The sequence below is a fragment of the Trichomycterus rosablanca genome, chromosome 19, assembly GCF_030014385.1.
Source record: "Trichomycterus rosablanca isolate fTriRos1 chromosome 19, fTriRos1.hap1, whole genome shotgun sequence".
Lineage (NCBI taxonomy): Eukaryota > Metazoa > Chordata > Actinopteri > Siluriformes > Trichomycteridae > Trichomycterus > Trichomycterus rosablanca.
This window is the reverse complement of record NC_086006.1, coordinates 8,772,473-8,793,556: the sequence shown is the minus strand read 5'-3', so window position 1 is coordinate 8,793,556 and position 21,084 is coordinate 8,772,473. Positions and strand designations below refer to the sequence as shown.

The 21,084-nt window shown below is 38.6% G+C and overlaps 1 protein-coding gene across 1 annotated transcript in view; it reads left to right on the top strand.

Moving 5' to 3' along the window:
- Positions 1–2,352: 2,352 nt before the first annotated feature.
- camkvl (CaM kinase-like vesicle-associated, like) overlaps positions 2,353–21,084 on the top strand; it is a 42,174-nt gene continuing 23,442 nt past the window's right edge. Inside the window, 1 exon segment of the mRNA XM_063015694.1 lies at positions 2,353–2,424. The gene's annotated coding sequence lies outside the window, so the exon portion shown is untranslated.

The window sequence follows — 21,084 nt, the reverse complement described above, 5'->3', positions numbered from 1 at the left end:
CTACTTTGGACCACTTTTGGAAGGTACTAACTAATGCATGTAAAGACCCTACAAGACCTGCTGTTTTGGGGATGCTTTGACCCAGTAGTCTAAATACCTAAATTTGGCCAACTCATCTTCTTAAAGAACTGACTGTTCGCTTGCTACCTAATGCATTTTACTGCTTGGAAGGGGTCAGTGTAACAGGATAGCTGAAAGTATTTACTTCACCTTGTTTTTTTAATATTGTGGCTGATCTGTGTTTAGTCTGGTCAGGTTCAAGGCTGGTCTGGTTTCCCTGAAATCACTGAGCGCAACCTAGCAACAAAATATGGGCCTTGCATATGCACTGGGGCACAATCAGGCTGGGTTTTCCCCAAACTGTTCCCACCAAGTCCTTATATGCTGAAGCATTAAGATCTCCCTTCAAAGCATATTTCCACTGCTCCAGAGTCCAGTGGCGGTGTGGTTTACACCACTCAATTCGACACTTGGCATTGTGCTTAGTGTTACATGGCTTGTATGTCGATGCTTGGCCATGGAGACCGGATGAAGCAACAGGCAAACAGTTTATGTGCTGATGTTCGTGTCAAGAGCAATGGCAACTTTTATGCACTATGAGTCCTTAGCACTTTGCGACCACGCTGTTTAACTTTATGTGGTTTTTCACTTCATGCCTGAGTTGCTGTGGTTTCTAAATGCTTCCAGTTTTCAATATTACCACTCTCAGTGGATTGTGGAATGTGAAATAACTAGTAAAGAGAGAGGAATTTATGAAATGACTTGCTGCAACAGTGACATACTGTTACAGTACTATGCTTGAATTCAGTTCTTTAGAATAACCCATTCTTTCACAAATGTTAGCATGGCTAAATTCAGTGATTATAAGGTGTGTCTCAATACTTTTGTCCGAAAAGAGACAGTTATCAATCATGTTTGTAAGTAAAACAGCATTAAATAATAGTTGTTGTCTTTAAATACAGCACGCTAATCCTGCTCCTTCCCATCTGCTGGCCATGGTGATTTGCTTAGAAACTGGAGCATTCTAAATGTCTGATGGCATAAAAGGCTGCTTTTTCAGCCCTGTGACCATAGATCTTTTTTTTTAAGTAATTTAAAACCACCATTTAACTAAAATTAATGAAATTAAATACAATCATACATAATCTATTTAAAAAGCATAAAAAACCTAGTGTTTTAGGTACTGAATTATTGTTCAGAAGGTCACTGATTCATTCTCCACCAAATCACCATTGCTTTTGCTAGTTATGCAAGTTGGGACAGTGGTAGCCTAGTGGGTACAGCTTTGGGCTACACACACACACACACACACTGTATATGTATATGTATACACATGACCACCTTCCTAACTGACTGGTCTGTGACTATGCAGCCCCATACGCAACAAACTGTGATGCACTGTGTATTCTGACACCTTTCTATCAGAACCAGCATTAACTTCTTCTACGATTTGAGCTACAGTAGCTCGTCTCTTGAATCGGACCACACGGGCCAGCCTTTGCTCCCCACGTGCATCAGTGAGACTTGGCCGCCCATGACCCTGTCGCTGGTTTACCACTGTTCCTTCCTTGGACCACTTTTGATAGATACTGACCACTGCAGACCGGGAACACCCCACAAGAGCCGCAGTTTTGGAGATGCTCTGACCCAGTCGTCTAGCCGTCGCAATCTGGCCCTCGTCAAACTGGCTCAAATCCTCACGCTCGCCCATTTTTCCTGCTTCTAACACATCAACTTTGGGGATAAAATGTTCACTTGCTGCTTAATGTATCCCACCCACTATAACAGGTGCTGTGATGAAGAGATCAGTGTTATTTACTTCACCTGTCAGTGGCCATAATGTTATGCCTGGTCGGTGTAGGTTCACTAGCTTGGTAACAATAAATATACTGGCCAGCGTTACCAGATTAATCAAACTGGTTGGCCACCTAACCTAAATCATCAACATCAACCAGCTAAATTGACCACAAACTGGTAGACCAGTTGACACATCAAATCAAAACATAACATATAGGCTGATTAACAATGTGAGGTCTGCCAGGCCAGTTAACTTAGTACTGGTCAGTCAGCTTTACCAGTTTATACTTGGCTGGAGGTCAGTCAGTGAGTGTGGTGATAAACTGGTTGTACACTGGGAGTGTGGGGTGTGGGTGAGAGAGAGAGAGAGAGAGAGAGAGAGAGAGATTGGCTCGAGATTAACCAGAGATGATTATTTATTTCTGGCTGCGCGAGACGTGCACGAGGCAGTAAAGGGCTTCGCGCGCTGAACAGGCGTGTCAGAGCATCTTCACTCCTCAGCTTCAGTTTTTACCTCAGCACAAAAACTGAGGAAATTAAGAATAAAACGGATTTCCAACTCTACTCTCAAAGTTTGCTTTTGGTTATTGGGAGCTCTGCGTTTCGCCCGTATTCACGAGCGACCAGGTAAATTAAGTTTTATTATTTTTTTTTTCGAGTGTATTTCTAAAGGTTTCAGGCGAGCTAACAGTTTTGTAACAGCGTTATTAGCAAAACTCTTTAGCTAACAACACAACAATTGTTGACTATGTAACAGGCTACTATACTATATATCTTCTACTCTATACTTCGGGTTAAATTAATATCTTGAGGTTAAATTAACTATAACAGTAGGGACTCTTTTATTGTTTATTTAGTAATTAACATAAGTAAATTTCTTCTGTATGGAAATATTGAGAGCTGTTCAAGCACAATTTACTGTGTTTATTATTTCTAAATTAATTACTGTTTCAGACGCCAGTTCATATGGACGCCTTCCATCATTGTCAATTATTTACAAAAATGACCTAGAAATGCTTTACTGTTTCAGTGTACATTCTTCTTTCTAAACCCACATAATATAAGAAATTCTCAGTTAGTTCTGTATTGTAGTCAGCTTTCACTAAAATAGCAAGTAATGTTTTACAGTTTGACATTGTTTTAATCATTACTTCATATTGCAACGAAAGCTGACAGATACAGACATGTCAGAATTAAAGAGACAACCAAGATAAAGTAGGGTATCAGACCACCACAAGCTGCTTTATTGTGGCATGATTATATTATGACTTAAATTGTAATTATAAGTCTATGGAACTGAGCAGGGTGGCACGGTGGCTCAGTGCGTAGCACCGTCGCCTCACAGTAAGAAGGTCCTGGGTTCGATTCCCTTTCTGTGTGGAGTTTGCATGTTCTCCCCGTGTCTGCGTGGGTTTCCTCCGGGAGCTCCGGTTTCCTCCCACAGTCCAAAAACATGCAGTCAGGTTAATTGGAGACACTGAATTGCCCTACAGGTGAATGGGTGTGTGTGTGTATGTGTCTGCCCGAATAAATAAATAATTTAAAGACTCTGGGATTTAACCATTCCATTGCATCAGGTGAATAGGCAGAGAGGTTTTGTGTTTATTGTGGTGACTCTTCTCTTTAAGAGGACACATGGGCCCAAACCATGCAAGCAAAATGACCACGAAAGCATCTTATTTATTTACTTGTTTATTTATTTATCCAAGGGTCTCCACTGTACTGTTCACATGCTGGGCTTAATGCAGATGTATGGAAAACTAACCAACAACCAGCAGTGTAAAAAACAATCACAAAAAATAAAAAATACTGCCATAATTTTGTACTGCAGCTGATGTGGGTGCTACACAGTCGAATAACCTATGTTTGATACTTTCTTTTTGTGTTTTTGAGTCTTAAAAATATGCAGGTAGTTAACAATAATTTAAGTTTTATTATTTAATTATTTCATTTGTTTCTACTAATTTCTTTATCCTGGACAGAATGCCGGTCTAACACGGGGCAACACTCTCTCATTCACATCTATGAGGCAGTTTATATCAGTTTCACCTTCAACATTCTTTTGTAAGGTGGAGAAAACCGGAGTCTTTGGAGGAAATCCATGTGTATACATCCTTCTCACTTCTTACTCCTGTGACAAGTGATAAGGAATATACCTAAGTTACCATGGCACATGAGCACACAATTGGTACCATGCCACCCACAATTGGTATGACCATTTTTTGTACAATTTGTACACCTAACAGATTATCCCCCAGTAATTAATTTAGCATGAGGAACAATAGCATACAGCTAGGTTCATTAAGTAAGCTAAGTTTTATCTATCTATCTATCTATCTATCTATCTATCTATCTATCTATCTATCTATCTATCTATCTATCTATCTATCTATATATCTATATATATATATATATATATATATATATATATATATATACAGTATATTTATGTACAGTTAGGCCCAGAAATATTTGGACAGTGACACAGTCTGCATGATTTGGGCTCTGCATGCCACCACATTGGATTTGAAATGAAACAACTGAGATGCAATTGAAGTGTAGACTTTCATGTTTAATTCAAGGGGTTGAACAAAAATATCCTATGAAACGTTTAGGAATTGCAACCATTCTTCTACAAAGCCTCCTCATTTCAGGGGCTCAAAAGTAATTGGACAAATTAACTTTACCATAAATAAAATGTTCATTTTTAATACTTTGTTGAGAATCTTTTGCAGGCAATGACTGCCTGAAGTCTGGAACCCATGGACATCACCAAAAGCTGGGTTTCCTCCTTTGTGGTGCTTTGCCAGGCCTTTACTGCAGCTGTCTTCAGTTGTTGCTTGTTTGTGGGTCTTTCTGCCTTAAGTTTTGTCTTAAGCAAGTGAAATGCATGCTTGATCGGGTTAAGATCTGGTGATTGACTCAGCCATTGCAGAATATTCCACTTCTTTGCCTTAAAAAACTCCTGGGTTGCTTTCGCAGTATGTTTTGGGTCATTGTCCATCTGTACTGTGAAGCGCAGTCCAATCAACCTTGCTGCATTTGGTTGAATCTGAGCAGAAAGTATACCCCTGTACACTTCAGAATTCATCCGGCTGCTTCTGTCTTCTGTCACATCATCAATAAACACTAGTGACCCAGTGCCATTGGAAGCCATGCATGCCCATGCCATCACACTGCCTCCACCATGTTTTACAGAGGATGTGGTGTGCTTTGGATCATGAGCCGTTCCAAGCCTTCTCCATACTTTATTCTTCCCATCATTCTGGTACAGGTTAATCTTAGTTTCATGTGTCCAAAGAATGCTGTTCCAGAACTGGGCTGGCTTCTTTAGATGTTTTTTGGCAAAGTCAAATGTGGCCTTTCTATTTTTGAGTCTGATTAATGGTTTGCACCTTGTGGTGAACCCTCTGTATTTGCTCTCATGAAGTCTTCTCTTTATGGTAGACTTACATACTGATAAACCTACCTCCTGTAGAGTGTTCTTCACTTGGGTGGATGTTGTGAAGGGGTTTTTCTTCACCATGGAAAGGATTCTGCGATCATCCACCACTGTTGTCTTTCCTGGACTTCCAGGCCTTTTTGAGTCCCCGAGCTCACCAGTGCGCTCTTTTTTCCCCCAGAATGTACCAAACTGTTGATTTTGCCACTCCTAACATTTCCGCTATCTCTGTGCTGGATTTCTTCTTTTTTTTTAGCCTAATGATGGTCTGTTTCACTTCCATTGAGAGCTCCTTTGACCGCATGTTGTGGGTTCACAGCAACAGCTTCCAAATGCAAATGCCACACCTGGAATCAACTCCAGACCTTTTACCTGCTTAAATGATGATGGATTAATAAGGGAATAGCCCATGCAGCCCATGAAATAGCTTTTGAGATAATTGTCCAATTACTTTTGGTCCCTTGAAAAAGAGGCAGCTACATATTAAAGAGCTGTACTTCCTAAATCCTACCTCCAATTAGGATGTGAATACCTCAAATTAAAGCTGAGAGTCTGCACTTTAAGCCCATATTGATTATATAACTGTATCTTGGATATTTTTTGGTAAACAGCTAAAATACCAAAACCTGTGTCACTGTCCAAATATTTCTGGGCCTAACTGTATATGTATATATTGGCAGCTTAAAACAACTGTATAAATTCATTTAAAAAATACATTAAAATACATGTATGTAGTGACTAGTTTTTAATTAGTTCATGTCCAACACATTTGGTTTAAAGATATCAGTAAATACAAGCACATTATTATTACTATTACTATTATTATTATTGTTGCTGTTGTCATTGTTATACAAAATAATACATTTCTTTAAAGGACAATTTAACTGCAGCTGAAATACATTTTATACATTTGTATGGTAACTTGTAATTAAGCTAACCACATATTTAAAATAGTTTTCCAAATACTGTTCATAATGCAGTTATCACAATGATTAGGTATTACTGTTTGCTATACTATGGTTGCTTTTTTAATTTGTGCTGTTTCATGAGCACTTTTGGAAACCTTCTAGACTTATCTACAGCACCTTTTTGAAAAACACATGCTGCTGAATGTTGTAGACTACTTTAAAAGGGAAATGCATGTCTTCACACTCTTGTCAGCTTGAGAGGTGTTTCAGAGAGTGAAAAATGCACTCGCAGGTGAGCTGCGATCTTAACACTTCAGTCTTAACACATAGCAGCAGGAATTTCCCAGAACTGTTTTATTAAGATGTGCAGGATCTACAAAACCAGATGCAAACTGATGGAATAAAAGCTGTGAACAGCGTCGCTGCTAAAGCACGACAAGCCAGTTTAGCATGTGAGACAAGTGGGTATAAAACAAAAAGTCAGATGTGGGATTAGTACTTTTGTAAGACAATATAGCTTGACAATTTTTTTTATTTAAATGCTGCTTTTATCCTTACTGATTTACCCACATCGTACATTCTACATCTATGTTTATATTTTATGGTTTTAGACTGAACATTTTAAATTCAGCAAAGTGAGGTTTTTGTAAGTATGTCTCATTTATAGTAAATTAAATCTGGCCAAAACATTTTAACATTTTAATTTGTAAATATAAACACATTTAAAATGTAATGTCTGCAACCCGCTCAAAATAGTTGGGACAGAGGCATAGCTAGCAGCGTGTTCAGTTACCTTAACTATTAATGAGACTTTTTAATTGTTTGGGAACCATTCTTGCTTGATACAAGACTTTAGCTGCACAACAGCCCAGGGTCGTTGTTGTCTGATTCTCCTCTTCATGATGCTCCATATATTTAGACCTGGACTGCAGCCCAGTCACGTTGTGTCTATAAAGCCATGCTGTTGTAGCATGTGCAGAATAAGGTTTGGCATTGTCTTGCTGAAATAACCAGGGCTTTCCTGGGAAAAGTCGTCGCCTTGATAGCAGCATGTGTCTTTCTAAAATCACAATATACGCCTCTTTGTTAATGGTATGTTCATACTTATGGAAGTCCTCCATGCCGTGGGCACTGATGCACCCCCATACTATGACAGATTTGGACTAGCAAGCTAAGATTTGTACTAAGAGAACTAGGTGGTGTTTCTACATATAATTGATCTTTATCTGGATTTCAGGCTGGATTTGTTAATGTAGCAGCGGACTGTTAAGTAACAATGGTTTTCTAGGAGTACTAGGTGGCTATACCTAGGTGGCTATATTCATCACATTAACATGATGGTTTTTCATGCAAGGCCATCTGAGGGCTTGAAGGTCACGCACATTCAACAGTGGTTTCTGTTCTTGCCCTACATGGACAGTGATTTCTCCAGATTCTCTGAATCTTTTCACAATTTTATGGATGATGGATGGTAAAAAAAATTACTTGCAATCTTGCATTGAGAATTTTGTTTTTAACTGATTGTCAATTCTCTTATGACGTTTTGTGCAAAGTGGTGAGCCAGAACCCATCATTGCTTCCATAGACTAAGCCTTTGGTGGATCCTCCTTTCATACCCAATCATTTTCTTACCTGTTACCAATTCACCAGCTCGTTGTGGAATCTTTCAAAACAGTGTAACTTCAATATTCTGTCAACTTTTCACCCTTATTTTGCCCTGTTCCAACTTTTTTGAGTGTGTTGCATATTTACAATTGAATGTGTTTATATTTACAAAATACAATGAAGTTTTTTTTATTACATTTTCTGGAATTGTGAGGGCTTTTCTGTTTGTAACATGCTACGTAGCCTGTGTTTTTGACAATGAAAAACATAACTGATAAACAAGTGTCTTTTCAGCTTGTTGAACATCTTATATGGAAAACCATGGGCATTAATTTAATAAGTCTAGCATACTCTGAGATTCTGAGATGGCGTAAGAGACACTGCCTGGCTTGTGTTGGATGGGGTTAAGTCAGGCCAGTTTTCATAGTGAGAGTTCTAACTAAGAGTGCTGACCTTTCTGTTAGACTTTTTACATTAGTATAATAACACTTACATTAATGAGGGCAGGTTTAGCAGAACAGAAATCTAATATTATCTTTTTAGAAAAGTGCCATCCTATGACTGTGCCCCATTAAAAGTTCCTATGTGACCCATTTTAGTGCAGATGCCCAGGGAGACTGCATAGCTGATGGTATGTTTTTTCTCCGTGGCTGCTAACAATGGCTGTGCTTGAAATAGCTGAAACAACTAGAAACATTGTATTTCTCAAGAAATATAACATGCAGAGGCAACTTGGTCTAATATGCTAGCTCCCCCCACCACTAAGAACTCAAGCTCTCAAGTTTAAATCTCACGGGTGTTATTGACCTGGTTGGGCATCAAACAGACACAGTTTGGCCGTGGCTAAACTAAGCAGGTCAGCAAGGTTTTTCTTCATTACAGCTGCAGAAATGCGACCTCTGGTGTATATTGGATGATTCCCAGTGGTCATAGAGGAACTCTTATGAAAATCCACTGCTTGCACATGAAAAGAAGCACCTGGCAACTACAACATGTGTTGGAGGAGGAGCATGCTAGTCTATGGCACTTGTCGCCTCAGTGCTGTATTTGTGTAAGCTGGAAAATGAATCTCATTCAGGAATTGGCTGGATTGGCCAAAAAAGGGGAAATGCAAATAAAAAAGTGAGAGCTTTAGAATTCTTTCCAATATTTATGTCATCATTTTAGAGGCAATGTTTACAGCGAAGGGCTAATTATGTTAGCAGTCATTAATCATGAATCAGCCTGCACAGTATGACCTCTTTTCTCTAATGCATCTGTCTGTCATCATCAGGCTTGCGCCCGTAATGATATGTGGATTTTAAAAGGCTCATGATGAGCATCATTTCCAGGTGTAGTAAAGTTTATTTCCGACAAATTTTATCAGGCTGTTTGACATGACATGTCTAATTGATGGCTGTTTTTAGCCTGTGACGTAGCCTGTAGGAATTGGTAGAAGGAGTCAGTAAAATAAATAAACATACTCCTGCACATGTACAGACGCATCACCTGGATGACAGACTTATGTAATGGTTAGCCTTTGGCAACACATACACACAGGCAAGGCATTACCAGAAAGAAACAACTTACATGTTTTGGTTTCATTGAAGGCAGCTAAAACATTGATTTGAGAGTGGATTGCTGAAATCATAATAGGATTTACATGCATGCACAAGTTTAGTACAGTGTTCTGCACACCTGCCATCAGATGTTTGTCCATTAATGAGAGTGAACTTTGATTTGAAGTCAAACATAGAAATTATGATGCATTTGGCTTAGTGGGTAGCACTGTCGCTTTACAGCAAGAAGGTCCTGGGTTCGATTCCAAGGTGAATTGTCCATGACTGTGTTCGACATTGAACTTAAAATGATGAATCTTGTGTAACCAGTAACTACCTGTCCTGTCATGAATGTAATTACAGTGTGTAAAACATGAGGTTAAAATCCTAATAAATAAATAAATAATTAACAAGACATGCATGTTATTCATCAACAGGGAAACGCAAGGAGATTTTATTTATCATAAAATTATTTTTTCTGAGATGCAGTGTTACTTCTTTAGGTTTAATCCAGTTTTCTATGTTCTATATATAGAGCTACATACAGTTATTTTGCTAATAATATATGTGACTATGTTTTAAATTATTATAGTTTTTATATTAATTCTAATTTAATCAGGGCTATAAATTATATTTTATAACAGAGGACATTTTTTTTTACATTTTTACATATACATTTTCATGTACTCAAGTACTCTAAAGGACTAAAAGTTCATGGACACCCCATTCCAAAACCATAAACATGAGTTCCCCCTGTACCCATAACAGCCTACACTCTTCTGAAAAGGCTTTCCTCAAGATTTTGGAGTGTATCTATTGGAAATTTCATCTGAAGTGGATTTGTGGAGCAGGCACTGTTAGACAAAAAAGACCTGATTTTAATCAACCTTTCAATTTACCAGACCTTTCAATATGTATTGTATTCAATATTTTTAATACACTGTTTAGAACCGGGTGTGGCTGAAACACCTGAAATCATTATTAAGTGGAGTGTCCAAAAAGCAATGGAATAAATTTAGTATTACAAATACAAGCATGTTTACCAGTGGTCTCAGACTTTTGGCCCACAACAGCCCTTTTCTATTGGGCGATTTAGGAGCCCCATAATAGTATTAAGTGCATTTTTATTAAACTGGTGTTCTTTTGTCTCACAATAGTGTTCATTATTATTGTCTGTTATGATTGCCCATGTACTCGGAGATCATGTGAAAGAATAGACTGTTAGAGCCAAAAGGTTTGCCATTTGCTCATGTGGTAACTGATGAGCCAAAATATTAGAACCGATCACCTAAGCGACTGTCACAACAGCTCTGACCCACCACAACATCTTCACAAGATATCTCAAGAAAGCCTGTTATCTGCTACTAGGATATTACCAGCAAGTCATTTGACATCCTGTTGCCATCTTTCCCACTTGTAAACAATGCTTAACATTCTGGGTGCTTAGTGAGGAGCTAGTGCAGACACTTTTGACTAGTTAAAGTTTCAATGCACTCTGTTGTGAGCGGTTCATTTCATTACCAGGGTTAGCATTACCTACAAGTTGAGCCACAGTAATTAGTCCATTGGTTGAAACCACCCACCATAGCCTTTTCTTGTGGTACTGACAGTGGGCACTTTAACCCAGTAATTTGGCTATAATGATTTGGCCATTATCAAGTCACTAAAGCCTGATCATGTCTGCTGCATTCGATATGTATACTATGGATTAGTACCATCAGTCTGATATTTAATTTATTTCTGAATGTGGCATGCACAATTGTTACAAAATAGGCAGTGCTGTGCTCATTTTTATGGGATGGTTCTAATGTTTGTCTCATCAGTGTTTGGTCACTAGTGTTGGATGTTCACCACTGAGCCTCCACTGACAAGTTAATAATTTTTAGACTGTTATTAAATGTTTTTTTAAAATTAAAAATTAAGCTGGACTGACATCATTTTGCATCTCAAAAGCTGTGTGGAAGATCTGCATAATTTGTGAGGGTACTTTACAGCCCCTTTTAACAGGAACTGAGCTATAATTACTGTGTAATTGTTAACACATGAACAACTAAACTATTACAGGGATCATGAAGTCTTAGGTCGAACATTTAACCATATACTCAGAAACATTCAGAAACACATTTTGCTCTTAGAAAAAAAAATGTTATAATGAGTCACTTGTAATTACAAGTAATCAAAAAATACCCAAAATATCTAAATCCTGGAAATGCTGTTTTATGAACGAGAGGTGCAAAAGATGTTTCTCCACTTTACCGCAAAAACTGGCTCACTATGTTGTTTGATTGGTTAGAGCTTTCATTTGGGTACAGTGTTGTAAACACATGGACATGAGAAGAGGTGGCATAAATTATCTATAAGAGCACTTCATTTTGCAGCCTCTGTTTGTATGTTAAGTGGATTTGGAGAAAAAGAATTGAAACGAGGCAGGAGAGGCAGAGCAATGGATAATGCATTGATCTTCAGTGAATTTTGTAAAAAAATTTTACCCAAATCACTCTTGCCTACATGCTGCATGTCTTCTTTTTTCCACCCATTCGGTTTTTCCTCACTTTTCTTTTCAGCTTACTGCCTACTAGAAACATCCGCTGGACTGAAATCTTGAAATCTAAAAATTACTTACTGTAGAAATCTATGCACAATACTAATACCCCTTGTATTACATGCTTTAGTCTAAAATCTGGCAGGGCATCAAACTCATCATAACAATCCCTTTGAATGCATGAAACGTATTCATGACATTTCTCAATGCTTGCTGTTGCTCTGCAGTGGTGAATTCTGATGTGAACAGGGGAAAGATTGATGATTTTAATATTACTACTTCTGGTCAAAAAGGCTTCTCGTAAAAATGTTTTCCAGATCTTGTTGATGCTTCCTCTCCCAACCGTCTTCAATATTAAGTCTATCCTTCCCTTCTTTTACCTGCCCTCTTATGTTTATTGCGTAACATATCTGCCTGTACAGGCTGTAACTGAAATAGAAGGAAACAAAAATAATGTTGCACAACAGATAATCTCAAGCATGTGATGAAACAAAAAAAATTGTAATGCCTTTTCGTGACCTGGTTTTGATTGATGCATCTCTTTTAAACGTTCGAAACGTCACCTCTGATGCCTTTCTTCAGCACTGTGCTGCCATCTGTGAAAGAGTTGGCAGGATTCGAGCCTCAAATCTGTTGACATGCTTCCGAGTATAGCACTGTAACGTAACAGTCAACTTCAGCTCAGAGGCAGTTTGCAATGTGAGAAGTGAATGAAGGTTCTAGATTAGCAGCATAGTGGTGCTTGCCAGCTAATTGCCATTTGGACCTTTATTTGGCAGTCAGTGTTTGGGCATTCATTCATGACTTCAAGCCCACTTTAAGTAATGTGTGACTCAAATAGACATGGACTGACAGTCAATTTTTTATATTAACCAAGCCGAGTTTCCTGTCATCTAGCAATGTACTAATCTGGTCCTTGTATTGGTATAGGGGTTAGTACTTTAGTAAATACACTCAATCGGAGGTGGCTTGTCTTTTAATTCAGTTTATGATGTGAGGGTGTAAGATCATATTGTCACAACACATACCAACAGAGATCCCTGTATTCTCCTAAAGTCTGTTGATTTCATACCTTTGTCATTTCACAGAGCTCTGCATTAGACGATTGCAGGGGGACTCCTATATTGGACTTTCAGATGATGCTCAGCACTACTGATATTAGTGTTTTTTTAAAATAGGATTAGTGGTTCTTTCTTTCATTAGAGAAAGTACCCAAAGTCCTACTTTCTTCGTCATTTAATATGAAGAAAAGTTGGGACATTCTTAAAATGCAATAGATTGTTAATTCTCTTTAATTTTTATTTAACTAAGAAAAGAAGAAAGAATAAGAAAAGAAAAAGATTTCATTGATCAGCTACATTTCATTGATCAACTACATATATTTTGTAAATATAATTCAAGTCAGCTGACTTTTAGGGCCATGTATAAAGCTTTAGCTTGAATTTTCTGTAGTTAATGGTGGATTTGAGGTGTGCCAGCCTCTTCTCAGCTACAGTTTCTTTACTGATTGTGTCATATTAGCTTTTAGAATGTGGTGAAATCTACTTTTGCTATCTACCCACTCAGGAGAAGTGTCAGTTTAGCAGGTGGTATTTTATTACCAAAAATATACTGGGGCCTTCTTCTGTAGCCGTAGGAGAGGTGCACGTGATCAGCCAGTGTGTCCTTTCTGCCAGTAAATACATTGTTCCTCTTGGCAACCCTGCTGCTGGGACGCCGCACCCTCCTGCTTCTGCTTCTTTTGCAGGTGTCTGGCTTCAAATCTTTTGGTACTTATTGGTTGCTACTTACAATAGGGAAAATGTTATAGTGCATCACTGCACCAGATATTGACTTGTTAATATTAACGTTGTTAGTAAGGTTTTCCTCTGATGACATTGCCTTTCAGATCTTGTTTACATATGAGTTTTCTTTTTTGAAACAATTATGTAGTTTTATTTTACAAATGTGTGTTCTAAATTTATGTTAATGGCACATATTCACTCATATCACATTTCTATAGTGACAAATTATACAAATTTAAAGCTAAACATACAAATTCTTTTGACTCAGAAATTTGTGAAATTGTTTTGACAGTTGCCCATTCTTTTCTTGTCACCCGTGCGTACCAAAATGATAGAACTACATGCAGTATTTGGGACCATGCATTACAAAGTAATAAATTACAGTGTAGTGCATTATTATTTTATCTGTAACTAATTGGGCGGCAGGGTGGCTAAGTGGGTAGCACTGTCGCTACAGCAAGAAGGTCCTGGGTTCGATCCCCAGGTGGGGCGGTCTGGGTCCTTTCTGTGTGGTGTTTGCATGTTCTCCCCGTGTCTGCGTGGGTTTCCTCCGGGTGCTCCGGTTTCCTCCCACAGTCCAAAGACATGCAAATGAGGTAAATTGGAGATACTACTAAATTGTCCATGACTGTTCGATATAACCTTGTGTAGACTAATAAACCTTGTGTAATGAGTAACTAGCGTTCCTGTCATGAATGTAACCAAAAGTGTAAAACATGACGTTAAAATCCTAATAAACAAACAAACAAACAAACCTGTAACTAATTAGGGTGACACACTTTGGTGTGTCGTATTAGACAAATACTACTTTGAATACAGTTCTGAATAGACTTTTGGTTGTCATTCTTAATTTACTACGTATATGTACTGTTTTTACAGAGTAACTAAAAAGTAAAGTCATCTGTATTGTGATTTCTTTGTATTTTCTTCTCCAATCAAGTCGTATCCAATTACTCAGACCTCTACCCTGGCTAAGAAAGCAGTTCATAACACATACCCTCCTAAACGTGTGCAGTTTATGCCCACTTTGTTTCACCTGCATGAGGCAGATTCACACAGGGATCAGTGTTACATACGGAGAGTCAATCACTGATCTCCATTCTTCCCTGTCTCCATGCAGGCACCATCAACCCTCAGACATAGCCAATCATGTCTGTACAGGTGCCCGTCCACCCCGAGAGCAGAGCTGAGATTCAAACTCGTGAGCTTGAGATCTCAGCAGGGGTGTGTTTTAGTAAAACATTATCATCAACCATCCTTTAATCACCCTATTGTTAACAAGGCTACAATTTATTTAAAATGAATTCTCAGAGAGACAGAGAGAAACTTTCTGTAAAAGAGTTCTGTAATAGCTCTACAGTACATTAATGGGTGTGAAGTAGTACAAAGCCAAATTTCTTCATAATTACCCACAGCATTAATGCATTTGATTTTCTATAAAGATTGTGTTGAGCTTAATGCAATTTTGTGGAACAGAGAAAGATTTCCTGCACTGAGTCAGTGCATTCTCACAAGGTTTTACACAGGATCCCTACAGAGAGAAACTTGCTAGAGTTTGATAAGAACTCTACAGTGCATTAAAGGGTGGGAAGAAGTGAAAAGCTAAAAATTTTTTATGATTCACCACAGCCCTAATGCATTTGATTTTCTATAAAGATTGTGTTGAGTTTAATGCTCTTCCACAGAACAGAGACAGATTTCCTGTAACTAAGCCACCATTATCTTTACTTCAGTCATTAGCTCTTTTCAACTGAGAATTTCACCACTGAAAGTTTCAGCCTTTTACTTTCTCTTGTGGCTAAATTTCTCATGATCTTGTTCTTTGGTGTCTAAAATCAGTACCCCTGCTGCAGTCCTCCCACTATTTCTTCCCTGGAGAGAATTATCCATGTCTCTGAAGCAGCTTTGCTTTGAAACAGTAAAGTAGACTTTATTTTGCTCCTAATTGTCCTCAGGCAAATTAGTCCCGCATAAAATGTAGCTATCAAATGGGATCCAAAATGGAGTCCAAATGGGATATTAAGCTAAATGCCGACCATAAGCACATGTTTTATTGTTGTTTAGGGTGTGACTTTGTTACTCATCATTATTTTGATATATTATTTAAATATCATAATAATGTCATTTGCAGGGGGTGAGTATATGGTATAATTTTAGAGCGGTCCAGAGACAGTAATATTTTATTCTTACTGCTTCATCAAGCTCTGCCCGGATGGGTTGACTCACATGCTTAGCTACACTCAGTAAACAAGCCACATTTAATATATTTAAGCAATAGAACACAAGAGGGAGTTCACGGCTGTGATTTGGTCGCCGAAGGCACGAACCGAAGGTGAGTGCCGTAGATCATCACAGCCGTGATGTTATTCGCGATAACACACGACCTTGAGTGTTCTATTGCTTTTATACAACAGTTTTTACAAAATAAAGAAAGAAAATAAATCAAAGAAGCCCTGAATTTCATAATAAATATGCTTTAATATTTACAATACCTTCCGCCAAAAAGTAGTTCCACAACGAATATAAAGTTTAACACTACAAAGCAGACATCCCAAGTTGCAAAAACTCATTTCAGGGAGGTAAGAAGAACAAGAAGAAAAAGTCAAGAACCTCCGAAGGGAAAAAAAAGAAATAAAAAAACCTCTCGCACACACCAAAGGATTATAAGTGAAAACAGAACTTCTAGATGCTGCTAACAGGGCTATTAAGCTAACTGTTCGCGTTACAAACACATTAATGTTCCCTACATAGTGCACTAGATTGTGAATTAGACAATTGGTTATGTTCCCTACACAGTGCGCTAGATTGTATATCAGATAACGGATTTAAAACGTGACCGGGAAAAAAGTCTGTGTCGCCTGCGTGCGCGTTTGTGTGCATGAAGCTTGTCGTTAATGGCAACGCGTCAGCGGAGTAATACCATTGTGGTGTGACAAGACCGTGCTGTTATCACGAATATCAGCACGGCTAGAACTCTTCTCAACCAATCAGATTGTAAGGTCGGAACTAACTGATGTATAAATATATATATTACCATGCATGATCCATGTATCAGTTCTAGATGACATTTAGAATGATCAGATGTAAACTGTAAGAGTAGTTTTTTTTTTAAATAACATAAGCAATAGCAGAAAAAAAACAGTGAAAAGTTTGTATAGCAACCCCCCAGTGACTGATGCCTTTCATGCTTCATGCTTTTGATTGGTGTCTGGCAGCGTTGTTTGATAATCATTGAAGTTCAACTTCTAAGGGTTCCTTTGATACCAGATTTGTGTATATGGGGTAAAAATCCAGAAACTAGTTTGCACTCAAAAATTGTGGGATTTTGCATGTTATGTAAATTGAGGCTTTTTGTAGGGCATGAGACAAGTAATCAGGGAAAAATATTGTTGTCTCTACGTCATACAGGGTAGGAGATATGGACCTTGAAGTTTGACTCCACTCTGTAGTGCCACCATCAGCCCAGTCAGGATGAGCTTGAGCTCCTGAGTAGCATGGGGATTACTACCTGTTGACCAGGTCTCATGTCTGTACGACTATCGTTCTATCAGAGAAAAACAATAATACGAGAAAGTAAAAGAAGAAAAATCCTATCAAAAACAGCAGGGTTCCAGTATCTTCATTCATTTATCTTTATTATCAGATCCCTGATAATAATAATGACAGTAATAATAAGAAATGTGCATATAAGTGAGGTTTTTATATATGTCAAGATGACTGATTTCCAGAAGGTCAACTACATTCCCATTTGAAGTTTGGTCCCATTGGACGGCCTTAAATATTTAATAGGTCTATTCTAGCTGCAGCTAATTACCCAGTGTAGTGTAAGGCAGGCCCTACAGTGGAGAAGAAAAAAGAAAACGAGCGAGGGAAGTGATGCTGATAACGTGCTATTTGAGAGTCTTAAATGTGTGAAAACTGCAGGGTGAAAATGTTTGTCTTTGTTTGGCTTTATAATTCTGAATGTCTTGTCATCTTTGTATCATTTGGCTTTGTAATTTGAGCCACGTTGTTTTTTTTCCCTACTTTATTAATTATGTCTCTCCCGGTGTGTGTGTATGTGTGCTGGTCTTTCTTTGTTGTTATCCAGGAAAAAAAAGGTTTTTAAAACATGACTGCAGGGATTTGCTTCTATGTATCTATGACACTATCTCTAATGTCAGATACTGCTATTGCATAATAAGTCCTGGCATTTTTTTTTGCATTTATTCCCCTCCCAATATAGTCGTATAAAATTACCTGATTGCATTACGCTTTCTCTTTACTGATGCTGACCTCCATCTCCTGACTGAGGAGAGCCGTGACTAACACATGCCCCCTTCAACATGTGTGCAGTACCCGAATGCATCAGAGAGTCACACCCTGATCCCATTATCCCTCGTCTCTGTTCAAGTGCCATTGATTAGCCAGCCAGGGGTTGCAATTGCGAAAGTTATAAAGAATCCCCTCCGACACCCTTCCTGCCATTGTTCGCGTTAGCACACAGCCTGTTGGTAGCAGAGCTGAGATTTGAAACGACGAGTTTGAAATGTCAGCTATGGTGTGCTAGCGTGTTTTACCGCTGTGCGACCTGAGCGCCATTTTAATTAATTTCAAAGGTGTTGGATGGGATTAAGGTCAGGAACCAGCATTAACTTCTTCAGCAATTTGAGCTACAGTAGCTCGTCTGTTGGGTCGGACCACACGGGCCAGCCTTCGCTCCCCATGTGCATCAGTGAGCCTTGGCTGCCCATGACCCTGTCGCCGGTTTACCACTGTTCCTTCCTTGGACCACTTTTGATAGATACTGACCACTGCAGACCGGGTACACCCCACAAGAGCTGCAGTTTTGGAGATGCTCTGACCCCACAATTTTTTCCTGCTTCTAACACACCAACTTTGAGGATAAAATGTTCACTTGCTGCTTAATATATCCCACCCACTTCCAGGTGCCGTGATGAAAAGATAATCAGTGTTTTTCACTTCACCTGTCAGTGGTCATAATGTTATGCCTGGTCGGTGTACTTGACAGTTCTATTGTGTCAGCGTATGCGACATACTGCTTGCCAGCTGAGCTGTTGTTCTTCATAAACATCTTCACTTCACACCAGCAATTAACTGGGGCAGCACCAGCAGGGCAGAAATCTCACAAACTGTATTTTTAGAACGATTGCAGTCTGTGCTTGGTTTTATGCAGTTAAGCAATAGGTGTTGCTCAAACAGCCAGACCTGCTTATTAGAATGGGTATTTATATTTTTTACCCTAATCGTACATCTTCAATGTCATGCAGAAAAAAAGGGGTCAGTTAGAGTAGAGAAGCCTCCTGCAAATGTGAGGTAACAGTTTCACAGAATTGCCACCCAGTTATATTTTAACTTTTTTTTATTCTGTCTGCTCCACTGTAACAATTTACTCTTCAATCCATCATGATTTTTTAGTTCTTCCCTTTCACCTCTTTCTTTCCCAGGAGCTCAGTGACCTAATTCTCATCGAAGGCTTGTGCGTACTTGCCACACATCACTACACGGAACTGCCATTAAATCGATCTGTTAGCAAAATCTGCAGTTTTTGTATTTAAAGATGCTCTTTGTTCTGAAATGATGGAAACTCTGAATTAGTTGCTAGATCTCATTTTCACATGTACTGAAGAGCAATTATACTTAATGCAGCCTGAGGTAACAGGTGACAAAGAGCACTGCAAGTACTTTGTACTCTGCAACAAATATATACAAATCATCTGGGTCATCATGCACACTTTTTTCAAAGTGGGAACAGTTTCTTTATACCATATCGTGTACACTGTTGCCAGGACATCAAAAATGTACTTGCAAGCTCAGCTGGGATAGTCAAATATCAATAATCAGCTGGGTTGAATTAGTTAGTTAAATCAATAAAGGAATCAGCATAGACCACTGAAGTCGTGTCGTCATTTTGTAGTCCACGCCATGTTGTTATGCCCATATTTGGTAACCCGGGTCTAAGAGAGATTTTGAATGGGAAATTTGAATGGAGATTTCGAAAATGGCCTCTCTCGCATCCTGTAGGCATAAAAAATGTTCCAAAGCTGTTACGTTTTGTTTTATGGAGATTCTTCTGTCTATTATCACTGGATCCTCTGAATTATTAAAGAGTTAAAGAGTCAAAATATGAATATTGCTACATGTAAGCTAATGCTACTGCAATTGACGTCACTAGACTGGAAGCCTCTTAAATAACCGCACGAAGCAGCGCGATTCACCAGTGTAACAGTGGAGTGATAATCACAAGTTTTAGTTTATATTTTTAGTAGCTAGCTACATTAAAGTAGAAAGCAAGGATGGTTGGGTGTCACCAAACTGGAGGTATTGCGGGCTGCTCATTGTAGTTCAGTGACGTCTAATTAATGTGCAGTAGCGTTAGCTTTCGTGTAGCATTATTAGTATTACGACCCTTTAACAACCTCGTAATTCAGAGGATCCAGTGATGTACGGGAGAAAAATGTACACAGGACAAAACGTACAGGGTTCTGAACATGTTTATTTAGCACAGGATGTGTTAGAGTCGATTTTTTGAAAACCCCGTTCATTTTTGCCACAGGAAATCGGGCTTAGACCCGGGTCTCCAAATATGGGCATAACGAGGACTACAGAATGACGCACGACTTCAGTGGTCTATTGGTGAATAAATATTTAGCCTCAATATGAGCTGTGATATATACTGATAATAGTGACCAAATGATTTATCTATGTTTTTAATCTTTATATACTGCTTTAGCAACTGCTCTTAGTCTTGCATTGTAAGTGAACCCTGTATTAGAATTGAGATGCAGCATTCTTTTAATACACGTGTTTTTTGCTCTTCATTTGTTCAACTGAATGCATGTATTTTAAGTGATGCAGTAAACAATGAATGAAGTGATGCTTCATCAAATACTATTTGTAGCAATTAAGGCTTCAGCTTGTGTTTTGAAAATAGATTTCGGTGCTATTATGCTTCGATCGCTCAGGTTAACGTGTGATGCTACGCATGGCCAGATTAAAAACATGAGGACAAAGAGAGAGAGAACAAAAAGGATCTGAAATAATGAACAATGGGGAAAGCATCAAAGGGATCGTACGCTGATGTGCTGAGTTAAAATTTGGATTTGTTTTCTGCTTCAGTGATGCTTGATCTTAATATTAATATATTAACTAAAATAATGAATTGATGAGATGAGCAGCCAATGCAAGGGAACAGAGCCGATTTTCAAAGAGAATCAGAGGCTGTGTACAAGTGTCCCTAAGGGATGTGTGTGTGTCTGTGTGTGTGTGTGTTGGGTGGCAGCTGTTTAACTGAACAGTCAAACCAAGATCCAGAACATGCTTCTTGTCTTGTCTTTCGCTTTGGGACCTAACAGGTGTTAATGATTTAATGACACAGTTATGCTAGGAAAGGCTAGAATCACAGTTTCCATTATCACCAACAACAGCTTATAGAAAGTCTGTTCCAAATTAGGTGTGTGTGTGTGTG